The sequence below is a fragment of the Petaurus breviceps genome, unplaced genomic scaffold, assembly GCF_028583685.1.
Source record: "Petaurus breviceps papuanus isolate PSGF00001 unplaced genomic scaffold, PetGlider_PUasm1.0 90847, whole genome shotgun sequence".
Lineage (NCBI taxonomy): Eukaryota > Metazoa > Chordata > Mammalia > Diprotodontia > Petauridae > Petaurus > Petaurus breviceps.
The window spans coordinates 4,182,615-4,200,114 of NW_027187360.1; the positions used below are offsets into that span (position 1 = coordinate 4,182,615).

At 41.7% G+C, this 17,500-nt stretch overlaps 3 long non-coding RNA genes across 6 annotated transcripts in view; 2 read left to right on the forward strand and 1 right to left on the reverse strand.

The window, feature by feature from the left end:
• The window catches only part of LOC138149408 (uncharacterized), an 11,639-nt gene extending 8,747 nt beyond the window's left edge, over positions 1–2,892 (forward strand). Inside the window, exon 2 of the long non-coding RNA XR_011165314.1 lies at positions 2,432–2,892. This is a non-coding gene — a long non-coding RNA (uncharacterized lncRNA). The remainder of the gene's footprint in view (positions 1–2,431) is intronic.
• Positions 2,774–17,500, reverse strand: part of LOC138149409 (uncharacterized) — a 26,583-nt gene continuing 11,856 nt past the window's right edge. Inside the window, exons 3-7 of one of the 4 annotated variants that reach the window (XR_011165316.1) lie at positions 15,852–15,903; positions 15,693–15,769; positions 11,876–12,036; positions 9,062–9,109; positions 2,774–6,810 (exon numbers count right to left, since the gene is read on the reverse strand). This is a non-coding gene — a long non-coding RNA (uncharacterized lncRNA). The remainder of the gene's footprint in view (positions 6,811–9,061; positions 9,110–11,875; positions 12,037–15,692; positions 15,770–15,851; positions 15,904–17,500) is intronic. The other 3 variants (XR_011165315.1, XR_011165318.1, XR_011165317.1) reach the window with 3 other exon arrangements.
• Positions 16,333–17,500, forward strand: part of LOC138149407 (uncharacterized) — a 21,756-nt gene continuing 20,588 nt past the window's right edge. Inside the window, exon 1 of the long non-coding RNA XR_011165313.1 lies at positions 16,333–16,629. This is a non-coding gene — a long non-coding RNA (uncharacterized lncRNA). The remainder of the gene's footprint in view (positions 16,630–17,500) is intronic.

Here is a 17,500-nt window from a genome sequence, read left to right on the forward strand (position 1 = left end):
TCTCTCTCTCTCTCTCTCTCTCTCTCTCTCTCTCTCTCTCTCTCCTCACAGGTCCAATCCCTCTACTAATAGGCATGGAAGGTTTGGTTTGACCTGACCTGCTCTGTTTCCCACCTGTGTCACAGGTAGACAGCCATCATCTTGGTGCTGAACTTAGAGCAGCCCCTGATTGACTTTAATTTACTATAGAGCTCTTGAGCTCTGTTGGTGTTCCAGTGTGAGTCTCCCTTGAAGCAGGTTTTACAAGTGTCCCACCACATCTGACTAATTCACTGTTACTTTAAAAAGCAGACCATTGAAATAGCCTTTATCTCATTCTGGGGAGAGCTAGCAGCAGTGTAAAGGAGTTCCTTGTGATGAATGCAGTAGCAAAGATTGGAGTCAGCTCTGTGTAGGGGGAAATGCCTTGAACTGGGAGTCAGGGAAACTGAGTCCTAGTTCCAGTTTTGCCAGGAACTTGATGTGGGAACTTGGACAAGTTGCTTTCCTTCTATAAAATTAAGGGGTTGGACTAGATGGGCTCCAGGTTCCTTTATAATTCTGAATATTCTAAGTACAGTGGCTCCCATTTACCTCCAGGATTAAATAGAAAATCCTCTGTTTCAAATTCAAAGCCCTTCATAACTTGCCCTACCCTCCACTTTTTCAGTCTTCTTACCCCTTCCTTCTCTACCTTTGGCCCACATACTCTTTGATCCAGTGATCCTTGTTGTTCTCAGGCTGGGCATTTTCATTGGCTGCCCCCATGCCTACAATACTCCCCCTTTTAATCTCTCTTCTTGGCTTCCCTGGCTTCTTTCAAGACCCACCTGAAATCCCACCTTCTTCAGGAAGCCTTTCCTGATCCCTCTTAATGCTAATGCCTTCCTTTTCTTGATTATTTCCAATTTATCCTGTATACAGCTTGTTTTTTGTTTGTTTGTAATTGTTTGATTTTTGTCTCCATTACACAGTGAACTCCTAGAGAGCAGGAACTGATTTTGCCTTTCTTTATCTTACCAGTACTTAGAATATAGCACATAGTAGGTGTTGAATAAATATTTGTCGTCTGACTAAAGTCCTTTCTAGCTATAACATTCTTTCACCCCCTTCCTGAATGTAATAATTTTATGAAGTTGTAAAAGATATTCTTCCAAGTATGTCTCAAGAGAAAGTCATTGCTTAACAAGTGTCCTAAGCCTTTCTTTTGTTTTTTTTTTGCTTTTTAAAGTTTTTATTAATATTTTCTGTTTCTTACATCACCATAGTTATACCAGTTATTACTCCCCCTTCCCGTTCTCAAGAGCGATTAGCTATGTCATTCTATGTTCTAAGGTCCCTTCCAGTTCTGACATTTGTATGTTTTATTATTTAAAAAAATTTGCTGAGGCAAAAAAAGGGGGTCTTCTGTTAGATGGGTAGGACTTTTGAATAGAAAACATTTCTTTGGTTGGTATTTTAAAGGTCTCCTTGCAGCTTTGATAGTCCATGTTCTAAAACTTCTTCCAGCTCTGATATTCTGTATTTTAAGGTCAGATCTAAAAGGGCCCTTAGGAAATAAAATAACACAGCCTGAAAGGATCTTGGAACATAGAATGTCAGAACTGGGAGAGCTCTTAGGACATAGAATCCAGAATATTGGAAGTAAAAGGGGTCTTAGAGATGTAGCTCAACTCCCTCATTTTTCTCCAGAGTTTATTTATTTATTTTAGTCTCCAACATTAATTTCCACAAGATTTTGAGTCCCAGATTTTTTCCCCATCTCTCCCCCCACCCAAGATGACATGCATACTGATTACCCCTTTTACCAGTCTGCCCTCTCTTCTATTCTCCCCATTCCACCTCCCTTACCTCCTTCCCCCTTACTTTCTTTTTTTTTTTTTTACTTTTTGGAGGGGGGAAGGCAGGGCAATTGGGGTTAAGTGATTTGCCCAAGGTCACACAGCTAGTAAGTGTTAAGTGTCTGAGGTCGGATTTGAACTCAGGTCCTCTGGACTCCAGGGCTGGTTCTCTATAAATCTTGCCACCTAGCCACCCCATTAACATTTGTTTTTAAAACTTTGAGTTCCAGATTCTCCCCCTCCTTCCTTCCTCATCTCCTCCTATTGAGAAGACAAGCAATTCAGTATAGGTTATACATGTGTAGTTATGCAAAACATTTCCATAGTAGTCATATTGTGAAAGACTAACTATATTTCCCTCCATCCTATCCCACCCCCCATTTAATTCTATTTTCTCCTTTGACCCTATTCAAAAGTGTTTGCTTCTATCCCCTCCCCCAATCTGCCCTCCCTTCTGTCATCCCCACCCCCATCCCCTTTCCCCCTACTTTCTTGTAGGGTAAGATACTCAATTATCAACTCTGTCATTTATGAGATGAAAACACTGAGCACTGAATATGAAATCTGTAGCTCTGAATTTTTGTGATTCTGTACCTTTCTTTTGTACCTAGGCCTGTGACAAGTGCTGCAGAAGTTAAGAGAAATGAGAAGACCCAGACCCAGCCCTCAAAGTACACACACTCTGCCTGGGAAGATAAGATTCACACTCACAGGAAAATTGGGGAACAATCCAAGACAAGATAGAATCAATTGGCAGACATGTGGTTTATACATTAGAATTGCAAAGGGAGAGAAGAGAGACTGGTGTTAGCCTCATTCTTTTTTTGACTGACACTAAAATGTTTTCTATCCAAGAGTCCTACTCAGTTCACAGCATCTTACTAAAGCAGGCTTCTTCAGTTTACTTCGTGTTTTCAATATCATCAAGTGGACAGAGACAAAATCCTGAGACCTGGGTTCTAATCCTATCTTTATTTTTTAAACATTTATTTGTTTTATTTTTAATTTATGGAATAAAACAAGCATTTCCATAACATAGTATAATAAAAAAGATTTCACATGAAACTGCCAATCTATTGTGGAGAACTTACTATTCTTTTTAAATATATAATAAAGTTATCATGTAAATTTCTTCCCCCCCACCTTTTTCCTTCTACCCCCTTTTACCCCAGAGATGGCTACCATTAGACACAAATAGGTATATATATGTAAAATTATTCTATACATACTTCTATTTATCAATTCTTCAAGAAAATTAGAAGAACATGGAACATATTACTTATCAGACTTATGGATAGGAGGACAATTTATAATTTAATTTAATTTACAGTTTATAATTTGATAAGTGAGAGAGAGCAGGGTTAGGTATAAAATAGATAATTCTGATTGCATTAAACTAATCCTATTTTTTGTGATATAGTGGAAAAAGTGTGGGCAGGACATGGAGAGATCTGAATTTAAACCCTAGCTCTGCGGCTTACTAACTCTGTCACTTTAGGGAAGCCACATTAACTATCTGAGTCTCGGTTTCCTTATCTATAAAATGGGGAGAATAACACATCTTACCAACCATACCCGACTATTGCAGAGAAAGTGTTTTGCTTTTTGCTATGAGACTTTGCACACATGGAGAGTTCTTATCTTGGTTGTGCAAATAAGGAAATAGATTCCCTTTTTAGCCTCAATCAATTTTCTAATGACCCAAATTGGGGATGTAAATGGGACCATGAAGTGTGAATGTTCCTGAACTCCTTGGAAGCAAGGAATTGTGGACTAAAAGAAATGAAAATGGATTGTCTGATAGGGCCAGCAAACTAAAAACTTCCAAATTTTTCTCAAGGGGGCCAGTTAGATCTATATTTTCCTTTGCAAGGGTTTGCAACACATGCCTACCCCCTATGTTGGGAGAAAAATATTTTATTTACTAGAGTGACCATGAGAGAAGATAGATGAGGCCCTGGAAGAAGGCCAAGGTTTCTGTAAGGACAACTAACTCCCTGTAGAACTCAATTCCAAGCAGAGTTGGCCCTTGACAAAATCGTGGAGGATTTCAACTGGTTTGGGGGGCTTCCAGACCACCTCCCTTTCTGCTTCCTGTCCCCTAGGGCCCCTGCCTCTCTTTTTAGTTTGTCTACATTCTTTATCCCCAAACCTGCTCTCAGAAAACAATTTCTCACTTATTTGTTCAGTCATTCATTTATCTATTTATTTTTTCAGTTAACAAAAATCAACTTTTCTTCTCAGATCCACCCCACCCCCCCATTGAAAAAAAGAAAGAAAAACAATACACTTGTAACCAATATTCACAGTCAGGCAAAACAAATTTCCATGTTGGCCATGTGCACTGGTCTGCACCCTGAGACTATCACCCTCTGTCAGAAGAGGCGTAGCACCTTTGCTTCACTATCAGTCCTGTGAAATCATGGTTGATCCTTTTTGATCAGAGTTCTCTTAAGTCTTTCAAAGGTGGTTGTTTTCCCAGTATTTTTGTTGTGGTATATGCTATTTTCCTGGCGTTATTGCTCATCGATACGTTAGCATGAATGAGTTTCAAAGGGTTTAGAGTTGGAAAGAAAACAACTCTAAGGAGCATCTAGTAGCTCCCACTTTGCAGATGAAGAAACTAAGGCTTTGAAGGATTGTGCCTTGTCTTAGACAGCAAGGAGCTAGCAACACTGATTCAACCCAGAACCTCTGACTTTGTGGCTGATGCCTCTTTCCACTACAACAGGCTGCTTCCTTGAGTCACAGTCTTTATTCTTCCACAACGATTTCTGTTTCCAGTCTGATCTGTAAGTATACCTAACAATTGCAACTGTATAACTAACAGTAGTTCATATTTGTCAGGCTACTTGATTTCAAGTAACTGACCCAGAAGGTGTGACTGCTAAGCCAGCATCAGTGACAATTGAAAGATCATGCCTGGATCAATAGGAGAGGTACCGCAACATTGGAGGAGGGTCAATGTCCGCATTTTCTTTTTTTTTTGGAGGGCAATTGGGGTTAAATAATTTGCCCAAAGTCACATGGCTAGTAAGTGTGTCAAGTGTCTGAGGCTAGATTTGAACTCAGGTCCTCCTGACTCCAGGGCTGGTGCTCTACTCACTGTGCCACCTAGCTGCCCCCCCCCCCCCCATTTTCATTAAAGGAAAAATGACAGAAATTTGCAAACTATAGGCCAGGGAGCTTGATTCTAATTCCTTGGAAAATTCTAGAACATATGACAAGAGATTTTGGGTGAACATCTAGAAAGGGAAGGGGAAATTACAAAGAGCCAACATGGCTTCATCAAGACACAGGTCATTCCACACTAACCACATTTCCTTTTTTTTTTTTTTGATAGGACTATTAAACTAGTAGATGAGGGGAATTCTATAGACATAGTTTGCTGAGATTTTAGCAAAACTTATATCAAGTTTTTCATACTATTCTTGTGCAGAAGGTGGAGAGATATGGATTGTATGGATAATATGATCAAATGGATTCAAAATTAGTTAGATGGCCATATTTAGAGTAGCTGTTGATAGTTCAATGTCAATATGGCAGGAGATCTCCAGAGGAGTGCCCAGGGATCTATGATTTGCCTTATACTGTTTAACATTTTTATCAATGACTTGGATAAAGGCATAGATAGTATGCTCATCAGATTCAAAGATGGCACAAAGCTGGGAGGTAATAGGTCACATGCCAGATAACAGAGTCTGGATCTAAAGGGACTTTTATAGGCTAGATCACTGGGCTAAATTTAATGATGTGAAATTCAATAGGGATAAATATAAAGCCTTGCATTAAGATATACAAAGTCTACTTCACAAATGTAAGATGGATGAAATATGGATAGATAGTTTTTCCAAACAACAAACAAAACAACACTGGGGGTTTTTAGTGGATTGCAAATCAGCAGTGTGATGTGGCAGATGAAAAAATGGCAGCTAACATGATCTTGGATTGCATTCAGAGGGGTATAGCTCCCAGGAGTGGAGAGGTGATAGTCTCCCATACTAAGTCCCCCATACTCTGCACTCATCAGGACTCATTTGGAGTCTTGTGTTCAGTCCTGGGCACCACAGTTTAAGAAGGACATTGATAAATTGGACAGCACCCAGAGAAGGACAACCAGCATGGTGAAGGATCTTGTATCCATGACATGTGAGGATTGGTTGAAGAAACTGGTTGGCCTGAAGAAAATGTGAATGAGGGGTGGGGGGAAAGACACAATAGCTGTCTTCAAGTATTTGAAGCTGTCATGTGAGACAAGGATTAGACTTGTTCTGTTTTGCCCCAAGGGACAGAACCAGGCATGATGAATGTAAATTCCAAACAGGCAACTTTAGGCTTGATGTCCAGAAAAACTTCTTAATAATCATAACTGTGCCTAAGTGGAATGGACTTTCTCAAGAGGTGGTAGGCTCTCTACCACTCACCCCTTGAAGCTTTTCAAGCAGACTTGTTGAAAACATTATAGTGTGGATATTTTAGTGTAGGGATCAAGCCAAATAGAAGCTGACATGTCTTCCAACTCTCAAATCCTGTGATTTTGGATTCATTTCTTAGGGATGTTGCAGAGGGGTTTGTTTCTGTTCAGGTAAGTTAAACTGAATACCCTTTTAGCTCTGAGGTTCTGGATCTAGAAATGAGATTATGGATTGCCTCTCATATCTTACTATTTGTCTACTCTGTCTGTTGGTCCTTCTGGTCTTGATTTACTGATGATGACTTAATGTGAGGCCTCTGCTGAGCCCATTTTTTTTCTCCCAGTGCTTGTGTTTGGACCTTACCTTGGTCATCTCATCTTCCCTTGGGCAGGTGATCTGGAGATTTCCGTGTTTTCCGTAAAGGCATACACTTTCCGGAAACAGCTGTGGGTTATGCTTTCTTACTTCACTAGTTTTCTTCCTTGCGTGCAGGAAACATAGCTGAGGCCCTCATTCCTCTATGTCAATGCCAACTCCCAATGGCCAGTCTTCCAGGCTTTTTTGAACTGTATACCCTTCCAAATGAAGGAGAAAAGCTATTAGGTCCAGCTAAGCCCTGTGTTCTGACCTGCTTTTTAGTCTTAGCTCTTTCATTTACTAGATTGGGCAATTTTGGGTAAATCAGCAACTCTTTTTGGACCTCAGTTTCTTTTCTTGTAAAATCAGGGTTTTGATGAGATAATCTCTAAAGTGCCTTCTAGCTCTGATATTCCTCTAGCCCTGTCTATGAGGCAGTTGTAAAACCTATAATGGGAGTCATGAATGGAGTAGATGATGTGATATCATTCAGTAGGACTGACAAAAGCCTTTGGATCCAACATTTGATCAGTTTGTCAATTGAGCAAATGAATATGGGATCAATCAATATGCAATAATTAAGCACCAGGTACCAAGTACCATGTCAAGCACTATAAATACAAAGACAAATATATATGTATATGTATATATGTGTGTGTATAGTATATGTATATATGTATATGTATAAATATGTACACACATATGTGTGTATATACATAAGTATGCATATCCCCTGCCTTTATTGCACTTACATTCCATTGAGGGGGAAAAACACATCCATAGATAAATAAATAAAAAATATATACAAAGCATTTTTTGGGGGGAGGACCCACAGTTGGGGTGATCAGGAACAGTTTTATGAAGGATGTCACATTCAAGCTGAGTCCTGACAGATTTTAAAAGGGGGAGGTGAAGCAGGAGTGAATTTGGGTTTAAGGGATAGCCTGTGTAAAGGTGTGGAGATGGGAATGTTGTATGTTTGGAACTGTGAATAGAATACTGTGTGCTTAGCCCAAGCTGAGGGAGAGAAAGGTCCATGTAGGTCCATATGTGATTTGGGGTCCTTCCTAAGAGCCTGTGTTTCACCTAGCCAAGGCACCAGAGCCATCTAGGCACCAGAAGCTGCAACCGCAGTGGACCAGTTAGATTGCTCCTTCTCTTCTCCATGCCAAGTAGCCCCATGCCCCTAGCTTTCTCCAGGCTTACCCAGTGACCTTCCTAGCCAGTTCTGTAGGGATGGAAATTAAAGGATGACGTAAACAGCCTGATTCCACAGCTGGGATTTCTAGAGTCATGCAGACTTCGAGGACTAAGCTTGATGACTTGGTTTTTATAGCTGGGTCACAGGGTCATCAAAGCCTTCTGGAGACAGACTGAGGGAAGTACTTAGCTGTGGCAGGACAACTGGCAGGGTGAATGGATGGGCTTCCCTGAAAATTCACAAGAGTGATATAATGGAAGGAAACTGAGTCTGATGGCCAGGAGACCTCAGTTCTATCACTAATTCTCTGTGTGAGTTCAGGTAAGTTATTTTATTTTGCTTTTTTTTTTTTTTTTTTGGAGAGGGGAAGGTAGAGCAATTGGGGTTAAGTGACTTGCTCAAGGTCACATATCTAGTAAGTTTGTCAAGTGTCTGAGGCCGGATTTGAACTCAGGTCCTCCTAACTCCAGGGCTGGGGCTCTATTCACTGTGCCACCTAGCTGCCCCAAGTTCAGGTAAGTTACTCTTTCTGGTCCTCAATATCTCCTTAAAATGAAGCTAGATGACCTCTAAGGATACTTCCAGCACTGCCATTCAGTGAATCCACCCAGAGCCCCAGACAGGATTCTCCAGGCACATTAAGTGATAACAATGTCTAATATTTCCTCACAGCAACTCTGTAAGATAGGAAGTTCAAGTATTGCTATCTTCTTTTATGGGTGAGGAAATTGAGGCTTGTGAAGGTTAAATAACTTACCTAAGGTAACATGGCTAGTAAGTCAGATCCAGGCTTCATTTCATTGCACCTTACCCTTCTACTAGTCTTCCCTCTCCCCTGGCTGGGGCAAGAGAAGGCTTCCCGAACTGATTCCATGAAGGTGCTTTGAGATCATCCTGCCGCACCTCTCCCTATTCCTACACTGATGCTTATTTGAGCTCATGCAACGTCCTGAAATCCTCAAAACTCTTTGAACAAAATTCTCTGAAAGAAAGAAAGGAAGAAGGGGGAGAGAGAAAGAGAGGGGAGGAAAGGGAGAGAAAGAGAGAGAGACAGACAGACAGACAGAGACAGAGACAAAGGCAGAGGCAGAGATTGAGGGAAAAACTGCAGGGCATCTTGGAGAAGGAAACAGATGTTGCAAAATCAGACCAGTGTCTCCTAACAGGGTGGGAATGTCTGCTCTAGAGTGGGAATGCAGATGAGATAAAGAACATGGGGACTGTTTTCTTAGAGCAAGACTGAACTTTTCATGAATACAGCTACTCACCTATTTGACTTTGGGCAAGTCACTTTTTTCTAGGCCTCAACCATTCCTCTGAAAAAGAAAGGCTTGAAGTAATATCCTTTTCAATATAAATTGATCATGCTGCCCAGGTATAGGTTGGTGTTTAACAACAACCTCCCCATCTCACCCCCAATGTATGTATGATACTTCTAAGTTTAATCTGCATGATGAACATTTTTTTCCAGCACTTCCTTAAGTCTAGACAAACAGGAAAACAATAAATCACGTATTAATTTGTGGATTTCTGAGGTATTTATGCTTACACTGAAAATTTAACAATCAGCTCTTGGAGGGCGGTTTGATCTGGCTCCAGTAACAGTTGCCATTGATAATATATATGTATGTATACATATATATATATATATATATATATATATGTGCGTATATATATATATATATATAGCATTATTTTAAGGTTTGCATACAACTGTTGTCTCATTTGAGTCTCACAGTTAACTCCTTGGAGCCCCATGTCTTGGTAGGCAGTGCCAGAAGGCAGCTAGGTGGCACAGTGAATAGAGCATGGAGCCTGGAGTGAGATAGACCTGAGTTCAAATCTGGCCTTAGACACTTAGTAGCCCTGGGCAAGCAACTTAACTGCTATTTGCCTCAGTTTTCTCATCTGTCAAATGGGGACAATAAAAATAGCATCTACCTCCCAGGGTTGCTGTATGGATCAAATGGGAGAATATTTATAAAATTGAGCATATAGCATGAGCTATAGAATGCTCATCCCCATTTTACAGATGAGGAGACTGAAACTCAGAGAACAGTGCCTGCCCATGGGTCCCACAGAAAGTGGTGGAAGAGGAATTCAGACCCAGCTCTTCTTGTCTTCGAGTTTAGCATTTTGTCTACTCTACCACATTGCTCCTGTGGTCATGTGACCTTTTTTCCCCAAGCAGAGGGTAAGCTCCTTGGAGGCCTGGACCAAATGTCCAACCCAGGATTGTGCAGACCCCACAAATCCCACTTTGTGTCCTCCCCCACAACCAGTTTATGAAGGCAAAACTGGGTCACAAAGGAAAAATAATAACAATTAAAACAGCTTTAATTTCCATAGTGTGTCAAGTTTATAAAAGGCTTTCCTCACAATAGCTCTTACAAGAGAGGTCAGAAAGTGAAATTTTAGAGATGGGAACGTTTGTAGCTCCAGGTCTCCCTGAGCTGGGCTGGAAATCCCACCCCTGCCTCTCTCATAATTGATTAGGATAAAAGCTCTCTATTGCCTCCCCATATCCTGGTGAGGGGGATAGTGCAGTAGGAGGTTGTCAAAGAAGCACAAGTCTAAAGACTTGAATCAATATCCTAGTTCTAGCACTTACTGGCTGTGAGACAGGGGCCAAATCTGTTCACTTATCCAAATATCAAATTCCTCATTTATAAAAATGGAATAGTAATAATGCTTACAATACTTACTTCATGCAGTGGAAGGGGGTGGAGTAGGGGAAGGAAGCACCTTGTGAATCTAAGTATGAGTTATTTTTGTTATTACTACCCCCATTTTACAAATAAGGAAGCTAAAGTTTAGTCAGTCAGTCAATAAGCATTGTTAAACACTATGTGCCACACATTGTGTTAAGTGCACAAGGCTACACAAAGCAAGAGTGACAAAACTAGCTAAGATCATAGGGTTTAGAACTGGAAGGAACCTTAGAGATTACTGAGTCTAAACTTCTCTTTTTACAGATGAGAAAACTGAGACTCAGAAAGGGGGAAATGACTTGTCCAAGATAACACAGATGATTAGTGGCCAAGGTAGGACTCAACTCAGGTTCTCTGACTCCAAGTACAAGAATCTTTCCATTGGGAAAGGGAGGGGGGGGAGAGGAGGGAGAGAGAGAGAGAGAGAGAGAGAGAGAGAGAGAAACTTATAGGCTAAAGGAATGCAATTAAACCAGATGAAAACATCACAAAATGTGAACCAGAGAAGTATGAATTAAACAAGGGCTTTTTCTAAAATGGCAAATAGGATTGTATAAGTTGCTTATGGAAAAATGTTTGCAAATGTTTCTAATAACTATAGCTGACTTTATATACAACTTTAAGGTTCATAAAGCACTTTGCATTTAGGAAGTCAGCTGATCCTCATAACAACCTGTAAGTCAGGTGCTAGAGGTTTTTTTTTTTTCTCATTTTATGGAGGAAGAGACTGAAATTCAGAGAGGTTAAGTAAATTCCACATGATGAGTATTAGAGGTCAAATTTGAACTCAGGTCTCATGCTTCCATGTCAACCCTACTTTATATTACACTACACTGCCTTAATAATAGCAACAACTCACTTTGTGTAGTGAAGAGTGGGAAACTGGATGACCCCTGAGGTCCCTCCCACCTCTGAGCTTCTGGGACTTTGCTCATTATTTCATTTACCCACTAAAGGAAGTCCACAAGGGCAATGTTCTGGTGACCCAGTTGCTATAAGTATTTGTAACTAATCAAATACTATTTTTTTTTTAAAAATTAAATTGGTTTGCTTATTTACTTTGAGTTTACAACATTCAGTTCCACAGTCCATTGAGTTTCAAATTTTCTCCCCCTCCCTCTCCTCCCCCCCATCATGGTGGCATGCACTCCAATATAGGATCTACAAATATCTTCACATTAATCATAAATCAGATTGTAAAGGATTATAACTGATGGAATGATCAGTGGGAAAGAGGTGGTAACAAAACAAAACAAGAAAAAGAAACACAGCAGGTACTTTGTTTCAATCTGCATTCACACTCCGCATCTTTCTCTGAATGTGGGTATCTCTTTTGATCAAGAGTCTTTTGGAGTTGTCTTAAAACCTTACATTGCTGAGAGGAGCCCAGTCTATTGAAGTTAGTTGTCACACATACGTTGTGTCTGTGATTGTGTACAGATTTCTCCTTGTTCTGCTCTTCTTGTTCAGCATCAATTTATATAAATCTTTCCAGGTTATTATGAAGTCCATCTGCTCATCAAATAATATTTCTTAAGAAAAAAAAAGACGATACATTTTTTCCCCTTCTTTCCTAAATCAGATTGACCCCTGCTAGTGAGCCTGAATTGGTCGATTTGTAATCACAAGACCTGAGTTCAAATATTGTGTGTGGACAAGTCACTTCCTTTCACTGAATCTCATCTGTGAAATGAGAGATTTGGATTAAATGGTCTTGAATTTCCCCAGTTTTAAGTCCTATGTTTCTATGATATAAGTTCAGGAATTTAAGCAAGAGGGAGGAAGAGAGTGGCTATTCTCTTATATATCCGTTTCTGTGATGGATTAGAATCTGAGTAGGCAGCCTTGTATTTTAGATGATACAGGAAACTAGCCTCTCATCCCAGCTATGCCATTAACTTACTGTGTGACATTGGTCAAGTCAAATTCCCTGTCTTATGTCTCAGGTCCTTATCTATAAAATGAAAGATGCAAGCATAAAAGGAAGGAGTTGGAAAGGACAATCACTGAGGACCCATCTAATTATAACATTTTATATTTTATGTTTTATAACTTCCAACTTTGGCATTCTATGTTCTGTGTTCTAAGGTTCTTCTTAGTGCTAAGGCAGGGAGGAGTTCTTGACCTTTTTTGTGTCATGGACCCCTCTGGCAGTCTGGTGAAGTCAATGAACCCCTCCTCAGAATAATGTTTGTAAGTGTGTAAAAAATACAAAGGATTACCAAGGAAATAAATTATATCAAAATAGTTAAGATATATAATATACTTAAATATATGTATATGCAATATATTTACATATGTGTGGTATACTTAAATATATATTTATGTCTAACATATTTAAATTTATATGTATAATATATAAATATTTATATAAGTTACAGCTTATATAGATAACATTTACATTATGTTATAGTTACAGATTTATATATTATATTTAAATGTATATATCTCTATGTATACATACACACATAAATTTGATATGTATAACGAATCTGAGGTTCCCAGACACCAGTTGAAGAACCCCTAGCTAAGGCCTGCTGTCCTGAGATCTCTATAACTCTTTTACTCAGAAAGTACAGGGTGGCACAGTAAAGCTCATTCACAAGGCTTTCCTGGCTAGAGTCTTGCTCTTCTGGTTGGGGGAGGAGATATTAAAGACAGTACACAGCTCCCCTCCCAGTCGGCCCCCTCAGGGGTTCCTTCAGGATGGCGAAATCTCAACTCTGCCTATCTGCTGGGGCTTTTTCCAGCACTGAGCTTGGCCTGCTCCAAGTGGGTTGGGGTTGGATTGGAGCAGAGGGCAAGACAACCTGAGAAGGGATCTCTGGCCTTCTTTGGTTTTCCAAGAGCCTGCTTTATTTTCAGCTCCCGCTCCCCTTTATTCTGTCCCCCCCAGCCTCTCCCCTGTACACATCCTCCCTGAGGCCTGGAATCATTTTTCCACAATTGTTTTGTCAGCCTTTTCCCTGCTTTTCCTTCCAAACTTGGCAGAGGTCTGTGCCTGCCTCCCCTTTCAGGAAGCCATCTTGGATCCAGTGGAGGACAGGTGTCCCTGTTGCCTTCCTCCTCCTTAGGATTTCACCTATTTCCACACAGATAATGACCTATTCAGCAAGTCTTTGGGGGGTACTTGGCTCTCTGCCCCTGTCACTATGAACACTGTGGACTCTAACGCTGAGTAATAAAGAGGGTTGGAAAATATGAGACTCCAGTAATGGAATTTGTTGGTTATCCAAGGGTTTGATTCTTTTAAACTCGGCAAACATATTAAACATCCCCTGGGTGCCAGGCATGTGCTAACCATTGAGGATGCAAAGACAAAAGTGAAACATGAGTCCTTACGATCAAGGAACTTAACATTCTCCTGGACAGGTACAACATGTACACAAATCCTTATAAGACAAGATAAATTGAGGAAAGGAAGAGGGTTAACAGGAGGAAGGAGCAGCAAAAGCTTCACAGAGGAGGTGGCTCTTGATCTAAACCTTGGAGGAAAAGAAGGTAATATTATGAGAATCCAGATGAGAAGAGAATGCACACTTTTGCCTAGACTGTCCTCTCACTCTCTCCTCATCTTCTCTTGAGATCCCTATCTCCCTTCAAGACTCAACTCAAGTGCCACCTCCCCCAGTAGGCCTATCCTGATACCCCCAGTGGCTAGCTACTGCCTTCCATGCTGAAATGACTTTGCATATTTACTTAGTTTATATTTCCTATTACTTTATCTGAGTATGGGTTGTTTTGTCTCTGTATTCTCAGCACCTATTAGTATGTTTCCCAGAACACAATAGGTGCTTAATAAATACTTAAGGAATGAATGGATGAATTATAGTTATGGACAACAGACTGTGTTGAAGGCCTGAAAAAGAGACATAGGATGTCATAAGGAATAGCTAGTAATTCAGTTTGGCTAGAATTAAAGAAAGGAATTTGAAATTAGACCAGAAAGTTGGTCTAGAGCCAGATTGTGAAGGATCTTGGGTGCCAGACCCATGAGGAACATTCGTATCTTATCCTAGAGAAAATGGGGAGCTATTGAAGGTTTGAGAGAAATGGAGTAATCTAGTCAGATCTGTGTCTTAGGAAAATTATTTTGGCAGATGTGTGAAGGGTGAACTGGAGAGTGTAGAGGCTGGAAGAAGAGAGGCCTGTGAGAAAGCTGTTATAATCATCCAGGTAAGAGGTGATTGAGAACTAGGACCAAGGTAGGGGGGAATAGATATGGGAGATGATGTGGAGGTCAAATTGACAAGACCTGGCAACTGATTGACTATGGAGAGTGAGGCAGAGAGTTGAGTCAAGGATGACCCCTGAGGTAAGGAACCTATGTGACTCAGAGCATGGTGAAGCCCTTGACAGAAAGAGGTAAGTTTTGAGATTGAGCTGGTTTATGGGGTAAGATAATGAGTTCAGTTTTTAATATATTGAGTTTGAGATTCCTATAGGACATTCTAGGAAAAAGGGGCCAGCATGAAAGATGTAAGGAGGGTAGGGAAGACCCAGGTGTAGAGGGAGGCTTCAGGATGAGACTGTAACAAGGGAATGGTGTTAAAGGATTCATGCAGAAGAGAATAGAGTTTGGAATATGAAAATGGAAGAGACCAAAGATTTCTCAAATCTAGCCCTGCCCTGAACAAGAACCTTCTCCACAGCATCCCTGACAAGCGATTGCCTGCCTTCACTTGAGGACTTCCAACAATGGAGAGTTTCCCACATTTTGGGTCTCCCTTTTCCACTTAGGGGTACCTCTCATTGGTAGGGAGCTCTTCCCTTACATCAAAATCGAAATGGATGTTTCTGTAGTCTAGCTCTGCTCTCTGAGACCAAGGAGAATAAAGCTTCATCCTTCTTTCACTTGACAGCTTTTCTGAAGACTTCAAGGCAACTATCATGTTTCCCCCTAAGTCTTCTCTGCCCCCCCCCCCCAATCTAATCATCCACTGCTAGGTGGCTCAATGGATAGAGCGCCAGCCCTGGAGTCAGGGAAACTCATATGCCTGAGTTTAGATCTGACCTCAGACACTAGCTGTGTGATCCTGGACAAGTCACTTAACCCTGTTTGTCTCAGCTTCCTCATCTGCAAAATGGGCTGGGGAAGGAAATGGCAAACTACTCCAGTATCTTTGCCAAGAAAACCCCAAGTGGGGTCAGGAAGAGCAGATAGGACTGAACAATAATGATCACTCACAATTCGTTCAACTGATCTCTGTGTAGCTGTGGCCTGCATCTGGAAGACCCTCTCTTTCTTCTGCTCAGTCATCCTACCTGTTGAGAGGCAATGTGGTATATGTAGTGGATGAGTGTAGCATCTGGGGTCATAGGGTATGGGTTCAAATCCTGGTACTACCTGTGTAACTTGGGGGGGCAAGGCTTCATCCTTCTGGCTTCGGTTTTCTCACCTGCAAAAAGGGGGAGGGTTGAACGAGATAATCCCTCAATTTGAATCCAGCTCTAAAATCCATGATCTTCCACTTAGCTGTAGGCCCATGATGTCTCCCTAGCTGTGAGTGTTCCCTCCTTCCCCTGAACTCCCATAACACTGCACATTTCATACACCTCCTACATTCTGATGAGCATTATATTTAATTCTATACATTTCTCATCACAGATTGTTAGCTATGTGAGCCCAGGGGCATGATCTGCTTTATCTTCTTCATCGCACATAGTAGGCACCTTAAAAAATGTTTGTTGAGTGAATGAATGAATCAAATAAAAATTAAGCAAAGCTTCCAAAGCAGCAGAGGGCAGAGAGAGGCCTGGCATGACTGAAATGGTCCCCTCCCACTCCCTCCGGTTTCACAGGCCTGAGCTACACCCAGTGCCTTACACTGTTCTGCCCTCCATCCCCAAGCCCTGTGGAAAAGCTGTAGTAGGAGATGAAACCCTGGTGGATCTGAGTGTGGAAGGGAGGGAGGGAGAGAGCAGCATCAAGCTTGAGCCCCAGGGAGAAGAGGCTTCAGAAGAGGCGGGGAATGGAGGAAGCAGGGGGATAGAGGCCCTTCCAGCTGCCAGGGGCTGTGGAGGAGAAGGCACCCCTCCTCCTTCTCCCTCGCCTCAAGCAGTGGCAGGATGATGTGTTGCATGTGGGAGGAGGCCAGTGAGACTGGAGCAGAGGGATCGAGAAGGTAAGGACTGGGAGGTTGAGGCTGGCCTTGGGCCAGGGAGACATTTTCCAGGATCTGGGAGGGCAGGTTGGAACTGGTTTCTGAAGGGAGGAGTGGGGAGGCATGGAGTTGCCTAAGGGGGGGCGGTGTTGTGGGGATGATGGGTGGCTTTGACAAGCTGAGTCTCGGGAGGCTATGGGGGATTGCTGCCCTCTGGGTGCCCTTTGGGCTGTGGGTCAGGCAGCTCCTGGGAAGAGCATGGGATACCAGTTGCCTTCCCTGTATGTCCCCAATACAGTCTCTGCTTTTCATGCCAGCCAATGGTGAAATGAGAGATGGACTGTTGTAGGCAAGAGCATGGGACTAGGAATCTAGAGACCTTGGTTCTGGTCTTGGCTCTGCCCTTGTGTGAGTCAAGTCTCCTCTCTAGTTTTAAATGATTGGATTGAAATCTTCTTCAAAGTCCCTTCTAGTCTTGACAATTCTTGTTCAGCCCTTCTGACATTCTATCTTCTTGGGTACCTTGGTTCTCTACTAATCTTTGGCTCTCACATATCTCCAGAGCCAGAAGCCAGATAGAAAGACTTTTTTTTTTTAGTTCTTCTGACCACTGAGCATAAAGCTAAGTGGGTATGGAGATGGCAGAGTCTGAGAACATCCCTATGAGGCCTGACCAAACCATGGGTTAGAGCCAGTCTGGCACACCCTCCCTTGCATGGGCTGGTGCATTCCCAGAAGGTCAGGCAGTGGGACTAAGTGTCCTTAAGGACCTGGGCACATGCCCCATTTAGTGTCTGTTTCTCTTTGGGTTTAATCTAGAAGGGAGAGAACTTCCTTGTTTGAGAGGGGCTGGAACTTGCCCTTGTGAGGAAAAGTCCCTCATCCTGATATC